Source organism: Dermochelys coriacea, chromosome 2 (assembly GCF_009764565.3).
Source record: "Dermochelys coriacea isolate rDerCor1 chromosome 2, rDerCor1.pri.v4, whole genome shotgun sequence".
Classification (NCBI taxonomy): Eukaryota; Metazoa; Chordata; order Testudines; family Dermochelyidae; genus Dermochelys; species Dermochelys coriacea.
The window spans coordinates 151789951-151806053 of NC_050069.1; positions in this window are offsets into that span (position 1 = coordinate 151789951).

The window sequence follows — 16103 nt, forward strand, 5'->3', positions numbered from 1 at the left end:
CTAATGATTATGATTTTTATTTTGCTCATTAGCCAGTCCATCACTTCTTCAATTCCAGGAGGAGAAATTTTGCAGAAGTAATTAATTTTATGCTTTAATCTTACCACATAGTTAACAAAACTGAACTTTGAAGCAACGCAATGAAGGGCAACAGTAACGGTGTGTCTATGCTAAAAAGTTAGGTTGACACAAGTTACATAAGCATAAACCCATCACAGTTAATGTATTGCTTGAAAGTGTGCATTCTTGGCTCCTTATATAGGTGCTGTGTGTACTTACTAGGAGTGCTGTGTCAATGCACAGTGCAGTGCACTATGGGTAAGCATCCCACTGTGCAACTCACTACTGTTTAGTGCACAGTCTTTTGGGAAGCTTTGGCAATGTATGGTGGGACAGAAACAAGTTGCCCGGGGTGATTGGGAGCAAGAGATCAACTTTCCAACATGCAACGCTATCCATCCCATAATGTCATCTATCATCCCATAATGTCATCTATAACCCATAATTTTTGTACCTTTTTAAAGTCCCAAGAATCTATGTGGCCCTCCTTGCTGTCCACCATCTCTGACAGAAGCATGGAGTCTGCACAACTCTTCACTATTATCATGTGTTGCAAGCTCAGGACCTGCTATTCTCCAGTATTTGCTGAGCCGCAAGAAGAACAAAGTCAGTGGGGAACATGATGATTTCTTGGAGGATAGATTGCTGTAGGACACAACAAAAAAAAAAATCAAAGTTGTTGGTGGTGTTCATGGAGCAGCCACAGACAGTGAAGAGCTGCTTTGGGGCCTGAGAAATGAGCACTGACTGGTGGGATTGAATTGTAATGCAAGGTTGGGATGACGAGCTGTGGCTGCAGAACTTTTGGATGCTCAAGGCCACATTTCTGGATCAGTGTGCCTGGCTCACCCCAGGCCTCCACTTCATGGACATCAGAAAGAGAGCTACACAAACAGTGGAGAAGCGAGTTTCTGTCACACTGTGGAAATTTGCAATGCTGGATTACTACCAGTTAGTGGGAAATCATTTTGGAGTTGCAAAATCCACTCTAAGGCCTGTTGTCATAAGTGTCATTAATTGCCTCTTGTTACACAGGACTGTGACTCTTGGCAATGTGCAGGACATAGTGTATGGATTTGCAACAGTGGCATTCCCAAACTGCAGTGGAGCAATAGATGGAATGCATATCCCTATTTTGGCAATAGACCATCCTGCCACAGAGTACATCAACAAAAAGGATTACATTTCTATGTTTCTCCAAGCATCAGGGTTGTTTCACTGACATCAGTGTTGGCTGGTCAGGGTTATATTTATAGATGTACATCAAGCACCATGGAATTCCTAACAGGCCCCAAAACAGCAGGGCCAGGCAGAGCACAGTCCACCATAACACATTACTGTGGCTCACTGTTAAAATGCTCCTTCAAAGCCTCCCTGAAACATATACTTCTGCACGGAGTTCTTCTAAAAGCCAAACTCTGCAGAGCTGCTTCATCCCCAGGGCAACTTTCTCCCCTTTGCTTCACAGATATGATGCAGGACACAGCAGGAAAAAGGCAACAAAAATGATTAGGGGTATGGAACAGCTTCCATATGAGGAGAGATTAATAAGACTGGGACTTTTCAGCTTGGAAAAGAGACGGCTAAGGGGAGATATGATTGAAGTCTATAAAATCATGACTGGCGTAGAGAAAGTAGGTAAGGAAGTGTTGTATACTACGTCTCATAACACAAGAACTAGGGGTCACCAAATCAACTTAATAGGCAGCAGGTTTAAAACAAACAAAATGAAGTATTTCTTCACACAACGCACAGTCTATCTGTGGAACTCTTTACCAGAGGATGTTGTGTTCATTCCCTCTTGGACAACTGGCACTGGCTACTGTCAGAAGACAGGTTTCAGAGTAGCAGCCGTGTTAGTCTGCATTCGCAAAAAGAAAAGGAGTACTTGTGGCACCTTAGAGACTAACAAATTTCTTAGAGCATAAGCTTTCGTGAGCTACAGCTCACTTCATCGGATGCATTTGGTGGAAAAAACAGAGGGGAGATTGACATACACACACAGAGAACATGAAACAATGGGTTTATCATACACACTGTAAGGAGAGTGATCACTTAAGATAAGCCATCACCAGCAGCAGGGGGAGGGAAAGGAGGAAAACCTTTTATGGTGACAAGCAAGGTAGGCTATTTCCAGCAGTTAACAAGAATATCTGAGGAACAGTGGAGGGTGGAGTGGGGGGGAGAAGTAACATGAAATAGTTTTACTTTGTGTAATGACTCATCCACTCCCAGTCTCTATTCAAGCCTAAGTTAATTGCATCTAGTTTGCAAATTAATTCCAATTGAGCAGTCTCTCGTTGGAGTCTGTTTTTGAAGCTTTTTTGTTGAAGGATAACCACTCTTAGGTCTGTAATCGAGTGACCAGAGAGATTGAAGTGTTCTCCAACTGGTTTTTGAATGTTGTAATTCTTGACGTCTGATTTGTGTCCATTCATTCTTTTACGTAGAGACTGTCCAGTTTGACCAATGTACATGGCAGAGGGGCATTGCTGGCACATGATGGCATATATCACATTGGTAGATGCGCAGGTGAACAAGCCTCTGATAGTGTGGCTGATGCGATTAGGCCCTATGATGGTGTCCCCTGAATAGATATGTGGACAGAGTTGGCAACGGGCTTTGTTGCAAGGATAGGTTCCTGGATTGGTGGTTCTGTTGTGTGGTGTGTGGTTGCTGGTGAGTATTTGCTTCAGATTGGGGGGCTGTCTGTAAGCCAGGACTGGCCTGTCTCCCAAGATCTGTGAGAGTGATGGGTCGTCCTTCAGGATAGGTTGTAGATCCTTGATGATGCATTGGAGAGGTTTTAGTTGGGGGCTGAAGGTGATGGCTAGTGGCATTCTGTTATTTTCTTTGTTGGGCCTGTCCTGTAGTAGGTGACTTCTGGGTACTCTTCTGGCTCTGTCAATCTTTTTCTTCACTTCAGCAGGTGGGTATTGTAGTTGTAGGAATGCATGATAGAGATCTTGTAGGTGTTTGTCTCTGTCTGAGGGGTTGGAGCAAATGCGGTTATATTGTAGAGCTTGGCTGTAGACTATGGATCGTGTGGTATGATCTGGATGAAAGCTAGAGGCATGTAGGTAGGAATAGCGATCAGTAGGTTTCCAATATAGGGTGGTGTTTATGTGACCATTGCTTATTAGCACCGTAGTGTCCAGGAAGTGGATCTCTTGTGTGAACTGGTCCAGGCTGAGGTTGATGGTGGGATGGAAATTGTTGAAATCATGGTGGAATTCCTCAAGGGCTTCTTTTCCATGGGTCCAGATGATGAAGATGTCATCAATGTAGCGCAAGTAGAGTAGGGGCATTAGGAGACGAGACTGAGGAAGCGTTGTTCTAAGTCAGCCATAAAAATGTTGGCATACTGTGGGGCCATGCGGGTATCCATCGCAGTGCTGCTGACTTGAAGGTATACATTGTCCCCAAATGTGAAATAGTTATGCGTGAGGACAAAGTCACAAAGTTCAGCCACCAGGTTAGCCGTGACGTTATCGGGGATACTGTTCCTGACGGCTTGTAGCCCATCTTTGTGTGGAATGTTGGTGTAGAGGACTTCTACATCCATAGTGGCTGGGATGGTGTTTTTAGGAAGATCACCAATGGACTGTAGTTTCCTCATGAAGTCAGTGGTGTCTCGAAGATAGCTGGGAGTGCTGGTAGCGTAGGGCCTGAGGAGGGAGTCTACATAGCCAGACAATCCTGCTGTCAGGGTGCCAATGCCTGAGATGATGGGGCGTCCAGGATTTCCAGTTTATGGATCTTGGGTAGCAGATAGAATACCCCAGGTCGGGGTTCTAGGGGTGTGTCTGTGCGGATTTGTTCTTGTGCTTTTTCAGGGAGTTTCTTGAGCAAATGCTGTAGTTTCTTTTGGTAACTCTCAGTGGGATCAGAGGGTAATGGCTTGTAGAAAGTGGTGTTGGAGAGCTGCCTAGTAGCCTCTTGTTCATACTCCAACCTATTCATGATGACAACAGCACCTCCTTTGTCAGCCTTTTTGATTATGATGTCAGAGTTGTTTCTGAGGCAGTGGATGGCATTGTGTTTTGCATGGCTGAGATTATGGGGCAAGCGATGCTGCTTTTCCACAATTTCAGCTCGTGCACATCGGCGGAAGCACTCTATGTAGAAGTCCAGGCTGCTGTTTCGACCTTCAGGAGGAGTCCACCCAGAATCCTTCTTCTTGTAGTGTTGGTAGGAAGGTCTCTGTGGGTTAATGTGTTGGTCAGAGGTGTGTTGGAAATATTCCTTGAGTCGGAGACATCGAAAATAAGATTCTAGGTCACCACAAAACTGTATCATGTTTTTGGGAAGTCTTACTGGGCTATGTGGATCTTTGGTCTAACCCATTAGGGCCATTCTTATGTTCTTATGTTGTTGTTTACTCACCCCGACAGTACCAAGGACAGACTCAACTACCAGTTCAGCAAGTGCAGAATGCCAGCTGAATGCACTTTTGGTAGATTGAAGGTATGTTGTTGTTTATTCACAAGACTGGATCTCAGTGAAAAAAACCCACTAATGGTTATAGTTGCCTAAGAACATAAGAACGGCCCGTAGTAAGTATGTTCTTATGTTCTTAGGCAACTATAATCATTAGTGGGTTTTTTCACTGAGATCCAGACTTGTGAGTAAACAACAACAACATACCTTCAATCCACTAAAAGTGCATTCAGCTGGCATTCTGCACCTGCTGAAGTGATAGTTGTGTCTGTCCTTGGTGCTGTCGACATGGCCGATGTATGGCTTTGTGAGCCAGGGGAGCAAGGAGTAGGCTCAGTATCCCAGGATTACGCCTGGCATTTCAACATCACCAATGGTAATCCACCAGTCAGGAAAGGAAGTCGTTGCTTGTAGCTTTTTGAACAGTCCTGTGTTCTTAAAGATGTGAGCATCATGAATATTCTCTGATCGGCCAGCACCGATGTTGCTGAAGAGTTCCTGGTGATCCCCTAATGCTTGCAGAAATCTAGAAAAGCAATCCTTGTCTGTGTATTCTGATTTTCTGAATATTTTACAATTTCTTAGCTAAGGTGCAGAATATTTTTAAAAACAATTAAAAAATAAACAGAAACATTTTATAAACAGGAAAGCCCAATAAAAAACTGAAAATATTTTGGAACAGGAAGTTTCAAGCCATGTTAGGAAAAGCTATGGTAAAGGATGGAAGATTCTGTATCATTTCCCCTTGTTAAAGTTTGGAATATTTTGCAAAAGAGGATCACTACAAATAAGTTTCTGAACAGTAAAAGGATTTTCCAGAGTTTTTTTTCCAGAACTGGAACGGTATTATTTGTATTTTCCCAATTTTATCTGATTAGGTCAATTGGCACTATTTTCATCAACCTACAGTAATCAAACAACCCCACCTTCTACACATAAGTGAGGTCAGCATTATGTGGAAATGGTGGTTTCAGTGTCTGAGGCTCTCTTAGGCTTGTCTTATGAATCATTCTGATGTACTTAGTCTTTTATGCTTTACAAAATGAATCAGAGATGAGTATTAACAAGGCTTTTTCCAGTCTTTGTTATATTGACTGGATCTGGTTGAAGCTGTATTTTTGCTTTGCAAAGGGAACATTTTAGTACTACTTGTGAAACTTTGTAATATAAGATGAAATTTTCAGAAAAAATTCAAATCCTGAAGTACTCAGTTTTCACTCAGTGATTACAAAGTCAAAACTCCAGTTGAATGTAAGCAGAAATTAAGTCAATAGGACTACTCACAAGCATAAGGTAACACATGCTTAAATCTTTGCAGGATTGGGGCCTTCAGGACTTAGCACTTTTAAAGACAGGTAGGTTCATAGCCTCACTGTGTTCCCAAAAAGAAAAGGAGTACTTCTGGCACCTTAGAGACTAACAAATTTATTTGACCATAAGCTTTCGTGAGCTACAGCTCACTTCATCAGATGCATTTGGTGGAAAATACAGTGGGGAGATTTATATACACACACAGAGAACATGAAACAATGGGTTTTATCATACACACTGTAAGGAAAGTGATCACTTAAGATGAGCCATCACCAGCAGCGGGCGGTGGGGGGGAAGGAGGAAAACCTTTCATGGTGACAAGCAAGGTAGGCTATTTCCAGCAGTTAACAAGAACATCTGAGGAACAGTGGGGGGTGGGGTGGGGGGGAGAAATAACATGGGGAAATAGTTTTACTTTGTGTAATAACTCATCCACTCCCAGTCTCTATTCAAGCCTAAGTTAATTGCATCCAGTTTGCAAATTAATTCCAATTCAGCAGTCTCTCGTTGGAGTCTGTTTTTGAAGTTTTTTTGTTGAAGGATAGCCACCCTCAGGTCTGTAATCGAGTGACCGGAGAGACTGAAGTGTTCTCCGACTGGTTTTTGAATGTTATAATTCTTGATGTCTGATTTGTGTCCATTTATTCTTTTACGTAGAGACCGTTCAGTTTGACCAATGTACATGGCAGAGGGGCATTGTTGGCACATGATGGCATATATCACATTGGTAGATGTATAATATATAAATCTCCCCACTGTATTTTCCACCAAATGCATGCGATGAAGTGAGCTGTAGCTCACGAAAGCTTATGCTCAAATAAATTTGTTAGTCTCTAAGGTGCCACAAGTACTCCTTTTTTTTTGCGAATACAGACTAACACGGCTGCTACTCTGAAACCTCACTGTGTTGTGTCATTTAAATTGTCATATGATGATTGTCCAACCCACTATATAATGCTGTAGTTAAATGTCACTATGTTGATCTACTATATAAGATAGAATACAGTTGACACCTCCAAGCCTATTTTCAGTGGTCTTGTAAGCTGTTTTCCAGACACAAGGCTTCCACAATGAAATTTGGTCAATTTAGAACAAATAGTCATCTGTCTAGTATTTCTAAGGCTTGAAAAAGTGTAGTGTGTTTGCATGATGCATTCATACTAGAAGTGTAACAACTAAATTAATCCATATAAAAACTGATTTTCCATCTTTCTAGAGTAGGCACAACAGAAAAAGTAGTGGAAATTTCATTAAAATTCTTGATCTTGCAAGATTTCTAGCACAATTTCTAGATCAAAGAAGTCTGGTGTACAAGCTCCTGAACTTTCAAACCTTTTGAAATTCACTTATCAATTTCCTAATTGAAAATCCTTTTTTTTTTTTGCGCAAGGTTGTATAAAGTGTAATATTTAAAGTAAGGTAGAATAGCTCTTTTTTTAACTTAAAACACAAAATGGGCCTTCAATTTGCCTCAGTCATGTAAAGTTTATAAAATCAGAGTAGTAAACAATGACAGAAGAGACTCCTAAACAGTGATGGGCATACCTTAAAAAGATTCCAAGATGTGGATGCTTATCTAAAATATATCTGAACATAGGTGCCAACTTCCTCAGGGGTGCTCTAACCCCACTCCGCCCCAAGGCCCTGCCTCCACTCCGCTTCATCCCCAAGGTCCCTGCCCACTCAACTGCTCTCTGCCATCCCCAAGACCCACCCCAAGCAGCCAAACAGCTGATCAGCAGCACCACTAAACAGCTCTGGCTGATGGGTGCTGAGCTATTTTTTTTTCCATGGGTGCTCCAGCCCTGGAGTACCCACAGAGTTGGTGCCTATGTATCTGAAACACTTTTGCCTGGTAATCTAAAGAAGACAGGTTTGCTTGTGAGATTTCCAATCCTTTTGATAAGATAGGACACATTTTGAGTGAAATCACTCCTATGCAGACTGCGAGTATAAAGTTCTGTAGCCCCGATTCAACAAGATATTTTAGCATCTTTCATAATTTTAAGCACAGGAGTAGTTCAGTGATTTCAACGGAATGATACACATGCTTAAAGTCATATGCTTAAATACCATGCTGAATTGGACCTGCATGCACCACATAAATCCTACTCTGAACAAGGGTAAATATCGCTCTCTGAGCATAGCAGTTGTCAAGATATATTGTAATGAAGCTAACCTGAAATATAAAACTGAATAATGCAGGGTCCTGGGGAAAAAATATAAGGTGATCATGTAATTAAAGACTGTGGATATGTGTACACAGCAGTTAGGAATGTGCTTCCTAGCATGGGTAGACATACATGCTAGCTTTGCTCTAACTAGTATGCTAAAAATAGCAGTGTGGCCATGGCAGCACAGGCAGTGGCTCAGGCTTACCACCCGAGTACAATCTCACCTGACTCCGGGTACGTGCTAGGGAGGCTAGCTCCATGCCCATGCCACTGCAGCCACACTGCAGAGCTGGCACCTATCTCTTTACCCACACTGGGAAGCACCTCACAGATGCTGGGTAGACATACTCTGTATCATAATACATACCCACATGGCGACTGAATTAAAATTGCATTGACTATCTTAATTCTAGCATTTCTTAACTTTACAGTAATTGACTTTGCATCTTTAATATTCTTTAACATAGTTTTGTGTGATACGTAGTATAAATAAAAACAGGTGAGTCCTCTGTTGAGCACAGTGCTGCAGTCACATACTTTGTTCTGCTGCCAGTTATATTATGATATCAGAACAACTTGTGAGCGAATTGCTGCCTTTAGTCATGCTGGGACCATCTACTATCTTATATAGATCACCTGTTAAATAAAATTTAATTAGGACAGTTTAGGCACAATTTTTGGTTTGGGATATAAAATATACAATTTTCTGTTTATTGCATCAGATATCTTACATCCTTATGATCTTTCATTGCGCTTTAATATCTGAAATAATGTACAGTAACAGTCCTGTATAACAAGAACACGTGCATAAACATGGTGTATTAAATGCTATAGTGTATGTTTTTCTTTAGCTTTAGAATAAGTTTATGCTATCATGACCAATTTCTTAGGTAATGTATTGTACAGTCATCTTATTGTGTCAAAGTCATGTCTTGGACCCCATGGAAAGTGTCAGTTTAAACTGCCCAAGAGATATATAGCAGTGGGAAAAAATCTAAAAGCAGCATGAGATTTGACATGGACTGGGATTATCTTTTGTAGAAATAAAACATGTACAAATAAATATGACACCGTTTCCCTCTTCCTTTTCATATTAGCCAAACCCTCGTTCATAATAAACATTGCCTTTATAACATGCACTATGCAAATTCCCATGCTCCCTCAGAACTATCTATTAGAAAGGATGCTGTGCCTTGTCTTTCTTTCCATATGGTGATTATCAGGCTTTATGTCCTGTGACATTTGCCTTTCATTCTTTCTAGGTTCTCTGCAGTAGAGAATTCTCTAACAGGATTTTCAGCTGCTAGCAGGGAATCCTGATGTATTTTGTGTGATTAAGAAGTGAACTACAAAAAGGTCTCTCACAAAGCTTGCGAAAGAAAAAAAAAGACTAATCGCTGAAGAAAAAATAAAAGGAGTACTTGTGGCACCTTAGAGACTAACAAATTTATTGTTAGTCTCTAAGGTGCCACAAGTACTCCTTTTCTTTTTGCGAATACAGACTAACACGGCTGCTACTCTGAAACCTGAAGAAAAAATATTGCTTTTGATTTTGAGAACAGAAAATTCAGTTTCTGTGAAGAACATGTATTATTTTGTACTGTTGTTATTTTACCCCATCATTTAAATCCAGCAAGTACTGGACATAGAGCAACAAGTAGCATGAGAAAATATCCACATGCTCTTTCTAAGTAGGGCTTATTTCCCCCTCCAGTTTAGAACTTGGTGCCCAGAAAACAAGGGTGCCAGGAATGTTTTTCTTAAAAATCTCCCACTTAGTGAAAGAATTGTCAAAAATGATAGAGAAATTAGAGGTAAATCCCAGTTTTCTGATGGTCATGTTGGGTGGAATGGAGAAGATGCCTGAAACATTTATAAAATTTGGGATTTGAAAATATAGATTTAACTTTCTTACATAATTTTGGATAAAGGAACAGATACAAATTTCAGATAATCCAGAATGTGGATGTCTGAGGTCTCTAGTGCAATATAAACCTGATTTAAAATTAGAAATATTAAAGTACAATATAACTTGAAGTAGACATCTAGAGAGAATATGTCTATGAGCTCAATAGAAATAAAAATGACTTTTTTTCTGCTTGGGCTTCTGATCTGAGACCTCAGGGTTTTTCTGCCAACAGAAGCTTATTTTATTTAGGCAAAACAAGAGGCTTATTCTAATTTTAGTCACACTGACGTAAATCCAGATTAACTCCAATGGTGTGATTCTGAATTAACACTGGTGTAACAAAACCGAATTTTTCATGTATGGCAAACGCAGATATGATAATATTCTCCTCAAAGAAACAAAGTTACTTTTTCTGAAAATCATCTGTCGAGAAGGATCACAATCTAATATTGGAGACTCACTGTGACACCAAGTGGTACTTGTTCAAATCTGAGAGTCTTCAACAAACCTGGAAGAATGCAGTCCTGGTGCTCTGCAGAGGGGTCATTTCACTGTTTGTGAATTATTATTTTCAAGAATACTAATGGAAAGCAAATGCTTAATAAATACCTCTGGAAATGAGCTATGCAAGTACTAACTTGCTATATAACTGCTAAATACTATTAGCATAAATACTTGTGACAGTATAGGCATCTAAACAAGTGACATTTAATAGTACTCATCAGGTAATAAAATGTTATCAATTAAATCAGAATAGGAACTTCACTCTTCCAAAGTCAGTCCCTTCCATTTTCATATTAATGGAACTAATTAAACAATTCAGCTCATATCCAGGATTTGAATTAATTTCATCCAACCAGAAGGTTTACTTTGTAGAGGACTTTAATACAGCATGTCTTCATAATTCCCCTTTCAGACTTCTTCTGATTGGATGAAATATCTTGGAATTAAAGTTTCTTCTAAAGTTTCTCATCCCTCCTGGGATGAGATATTTACCCCTGAAACTCTTCTGCCAGCAACAAGGTATGTGTTCAATGTCTAGGGGTTTCTTTTAACAACACAAAATAGAACCGGTTTAAACTGTAACCCAGTAATCTGGGAAAACTAAACACCACCCATAGTGCCTCTCAGAGACAATACTTCCCCTCTTGCAAGCACTGAGTCTATGTAAAACAAAATAAAACTTTTATTAAAAGGAAAAGGGGGACCAAGCATTACTTTGGGGAAATCCCACAACCATAATTCAAAAGCATATGATCATAGGCAAACACCCACCCCACAGTTCATTGGGCAGTGTCCTTAGTCTCAGTTTCTCACCTTGCAGTGTGAAAATCCAACAAATGACTGTCCCTTAACATACCACGCCCCTCTCCCTCCACTGCACACCACTCACAGTTGGTAGTCCTTGGCTAACAAAGACATAAGAACATAAGAATGGCTTTACTGGGTCAGACCAAAGGTCCATCTAGCCCAGTATCCTGTCTTCCGACAGTGGCGAGTGCCAGGATCCCCAGAGGGAATGAACAGAACAGGTAATCATCAAGTGATTCATTGCTTTATCCCAGCTCCTGGCAAACAGAGGGACACCATTCCTGCCCATCCTGGCTAATAGCTATTAATGGACCTATCCTCCATGAATTTATCTAGTTCTTTTTTGAACCCTGTTATGGTCTTGGCCTTCACAACATCCTCTGGCAAGGAGTTCCGCAGGTTGACTGTGTGTTGTGTGAAGAAATACTTCCTTTTATTTGTTTTAAACCTGCTGCTTATTAAGTTCATTTGGTGACCCCTAGTTCTTGTGAGAAGTAGTAAACAACACTTCCTTATCTACTTTCTGTACACCAGTCATGATTTTATAGACCTCAATCATATCTCGCCTTAGCCATCTCTTTTCCAAGCTGAAAAGTCCAAGTCTTATTAATCTCTCCTCATACGGAAGACGTTCCCTACCCCTAAAAATTTTTGTTGCCATTTTCTAAACCTTTTCCAATTCCAATATATCTTTTTTGAGATGGGACAACCACATCTGCACACAGTATTCAAGATGAGAGCGTACCATGGATTTATATAGAGGCAACATGCTATTTTCTGTCCTATTATCTATTCCTTTCTTAATTATTCCCAGCATTCTGTTAGCTTTTTTGACTGCTGCTGCACATTGAGTGGATGTTTTCAGAGAACTATCCACAATGACTCCAAGATCTCTTTCTTGAGTGGTAATTGCTAATTTAGACCCCATCCTTTTATATGTATATTTGGGATTATGTTTTCCAATGTGCATTACTTTGTATTTATCAACATTACATTTCATCTGTCATTTTGTTGCCCAGCCACCCAGTTTTGAGAGAGCCTTTTGTAGCTCTTCACCGTCTGCCTGGGTCTGAACTATCTTTCGTAATTTTGTATCTTCTGCACATTTTTCCACCTCATCCAGACTCAGAGTTGAGAGGTACATTCACAGGAGGTTCACCTCCCATCCCAGGGAAGGGGGGAGAAGGCATCGAGCAATGCCTCAGCTAGTGTAGTAGCTGCTGTAATTTGTTGTCACTGTTCACTCGGCCACTGGCTGTTCCACCATCGTTTACTCTGCCATCACTGCTGGCTCTGCCTCTCTACTGCAGTATCAGATTCTGAGCTCCCTCCACTTCACCCGGTGCTCAGTTGGTGGTGGCATATCTCACTGCAGGCAGTGCAGTCTCTTTCACTGCAGCTCTGCCCATGCCGGGATTAAGGCTCATTACCTGGTTATCAGTGATTTCAGCTGTAGTGATCACTGAACAAAATAATAACTCCCAATAGAGTATAATCAGTTCTGTCTTTAAATAGTTGGGAGGGGAGAGTCAAATTTGCAGTGTCTAGGACTCCTTAGGAAGAGTCCACACCATGAGGCATGAACACTTGTCCCCATCTTCTCTCTTCTTCACTGGGTGTTGGCATCCCTATCACCTGCTTAGTGAGTGAGGTTCAGTTCAGGGTGACCCCCTCAATCAGGGCTGGCTAGATACAGTTCTGCTTCTCTTTATTCAGACAAGAAGGATAACAATATTTAATTACCTCTGTGACTTGTAACCCAAGATCAGCCCAAAGTGATCATTTTGGCAAATCACTCCATCATGCTGCACACTTAGTCAAAATAGGCATAACTATGCAAACATGGTCTGTTCCTGAAGTCTTTTACATCAGACCATCATTAGATGTCTGGGAGATCTCATTCAAACCCTGCTTACTCCGCTGCTCTAACAATTATGGGAAGAATCACCTGAATAAATATGAATAATTCTTCCATAATTTTTAAACCAAGCAGAAAGGTTCCCAAATATAACCCATATTTCTTATTCAATAAAATAAAATGCTAAGTCATTTCTTATGACAAGAGGAAATCCAGGCTAATTATCAAAATTAAGCGCTAGATAGCAAGCTATATCCGAGCTTTGCTAATCACAACTCAGGAGGAGTAGGAAAGGTGGCTTTAAGACCCCTTTACAACAACTGGCCTTGCAACCTAGGACTTGCTGGCCACCATTCTAGTCTCCAGAATAAAGAGGAGCATGCTGAGAATTGCTTTACTTTACATCAGCTGCCAGTGACCCCCAAGTATTTTTAAGGCATAGGGATGCCTACACACTGAGTACTGGGAGAGAATGGCATAGGATTCACAATGTGGGGTCTAGTTACCTGGAGATGCTTTAAGAAGTGAAAAAAAAATACATCTAGAACCTTTGCATCAATGTTGTTCTTTCATAATGTACATGTTTCTCCCTTTACTTCTGGAAAACATGCTTGTTATTAGAGATGAACAAGGTATGCAGAATGAACAACTCATTCACTAACTTTGCCCTGATTCTTGTTCCCAAACCATACCCAAACTAACAATTTTCCCAAACTAAGCCACATGGATATTCATTATTCGCAAAGTGTTATGTGTGATCAGTCACTTAAATCACATGGGTTATATTTCTGTCCTGATTGGATGGCTGATTTTTTTTTGAGAAGGAGAATTAATGCTGAATAGCAAACAGTGAATAACAAATATAATGTCCTAGAGATAGCCGTTAGACCTACAGTGTGGCTAAAGACCAGACAACTCTTCTTTTTTGAAAAATGTCATTATTCATTTTTCTCCAATCTTTGGTACCCCCAGTTATCCAAAAAATAACTGTCAGTGGTATAGTAAGTTTCTGCCAGTCTATAGCCTAGCTGCATGGCTGCATAGAGGGCCCTATACCCGACATTGTCTCCGTGGATCTTGAGCTGCTACTCTTCCACCCTAGGGAGATGGGTGAGGTGTTAGTGGCTTTGACTCTTCCCCTGGGCTCCTTTCCCCATGTGTCGGTAAGGACAGCAGCTGATTATTAACCCCCGGAGGAACTGGGGTGCAGAGAAGTATTTGTGTGTCTCTAAGACAAAATGAATGTCCGGTAATGCTCCTGAGACAGGACAGTTGTGCATTGTCCATTCATAGGGCAAACAGTTAACCAAGGACTAGATCATGCTTTTAAAATTTCCTTTAGATCAAGTTTGTCCCTAATGAAGATTGTGCCTAGTGATTTTAGTCACTAGGTTCAGTGGCCTCATTTTTTGAGTGCCCAACTTGAGATACCTTAAAGGGGCCTGGTTTTAGCAGGCTGGCTGCTGAGCACTGTCTAAAAACAAGTCCCTTTAAGCTGTATCAAGATGGGCACCCAAAAATGAGGCACCCAGAATCACTAGTTACTTTTAACCAAATAAATTGCTTTAATTCTCTAGGATTTATCTGATCCAAATTGGCTATGTCATTCATATGATCCAATTTTTCATGTATTCCCTTTTTCTTTGTCCATAAGTAGTTCTACAGGTCTCTCTTTATTACCTTATGCCCAGTCTAAGTCACAGTGGAAGTCTTTCCATTGACTTCAAATGGGAGTTAAACCAAATCCTCATCATTTCAAATTGTGGAGTAACTGTAGGATTTTTTGTTCAAATACTCCAATTACAAACTAACCAATCCCCCACAGCAGACAGCCAACAGAATGCCTGCACATATCTCAGAATGCTTGAGGGACAGCAAAAGTTAAATAGATTTTTGGTTTATCATTTTACAGCACAGGATTACCTGCAATTGGACTGATTCAGATTTTTCTTCCAAACATCCTGATTCACTTTGAGTTTTAATATGCTCATCAGAATCATTGAAGCTTAATCTGCTTGATTGCTGCAGTAGCAGCTCTTGGCTTGAAGTCTGCTTGGTTTCACACTTAGTATTCAACAGGCTGTCTTGTTGCCCTAGCATCATGACTCGCATAGAATACAAGACAAATGCCAAGGTGCTGCCAGTCTCGGGAAACTGATAGAAATGGAAGTGAAGTATTTTGAGGTTTCTTTTTCTGACCACAGGGTGCTGATGGAAAGAAACAAGGCAGGACAATCATGCTGCTTTCACATTTTGCTTAAGTGCCAAGAGGCAGTTCTTTCTCAGTCACCACAATTGTTCCTGTTTAACATGGAAGCCTGAAGCCAGACATAATTAGACTTTTTCTTGACAAATCTTGACTTGTGCAAAGTCTTGACAGGTTGGAAACTGAAATGGTTGTGCTGCATTCTTTAGAGTCTGAAACAGACAGGATTACAGTAAAATGAAAGCACGTCCTGTGAAAGCTATAACTTACAGAAATATATGTCTACTATGAGTACAAAGTCCATGTCATGTTTGATCAAAACAATTAGACAGAATATTGTTTCTTTTTTTGCTGATTTTATACTATACTATATTAGTAATATATAAAGTGTATTTTCAGTAACTAAATCCCGCACCAATTTAGAAGCAGCACAATATAACAAACATGAAAAAGAGAAAAATAATGAACAAAATAATATTCACACATTTTATATTAGTATTTAGAAGTGTGATTGTATATGTGCTACAATTTTAGTTCATTTAACAATCGTAATTTCTTGTCAATGGGATGATCCATTGAGGTGCGGTAACTAAAAGCAAACAATTTAACTTCATGTACCGTAGCTGCTGTTTGTGACTTTATCACATCTGACCTGTTTTTAACTTTCGCTCTTGAAATACATCAAGACCAAAGTTATTTCTGCAGCTGATACAAGACTTATGCTAAATGCATAACCCATAAATCATTATTTCCCTTGGATACATTTAAAACCGATGTACTAAATCGAACTAATTCCTGATAAAGTTATTTTCTCTCCAACCTAACAAATAATAT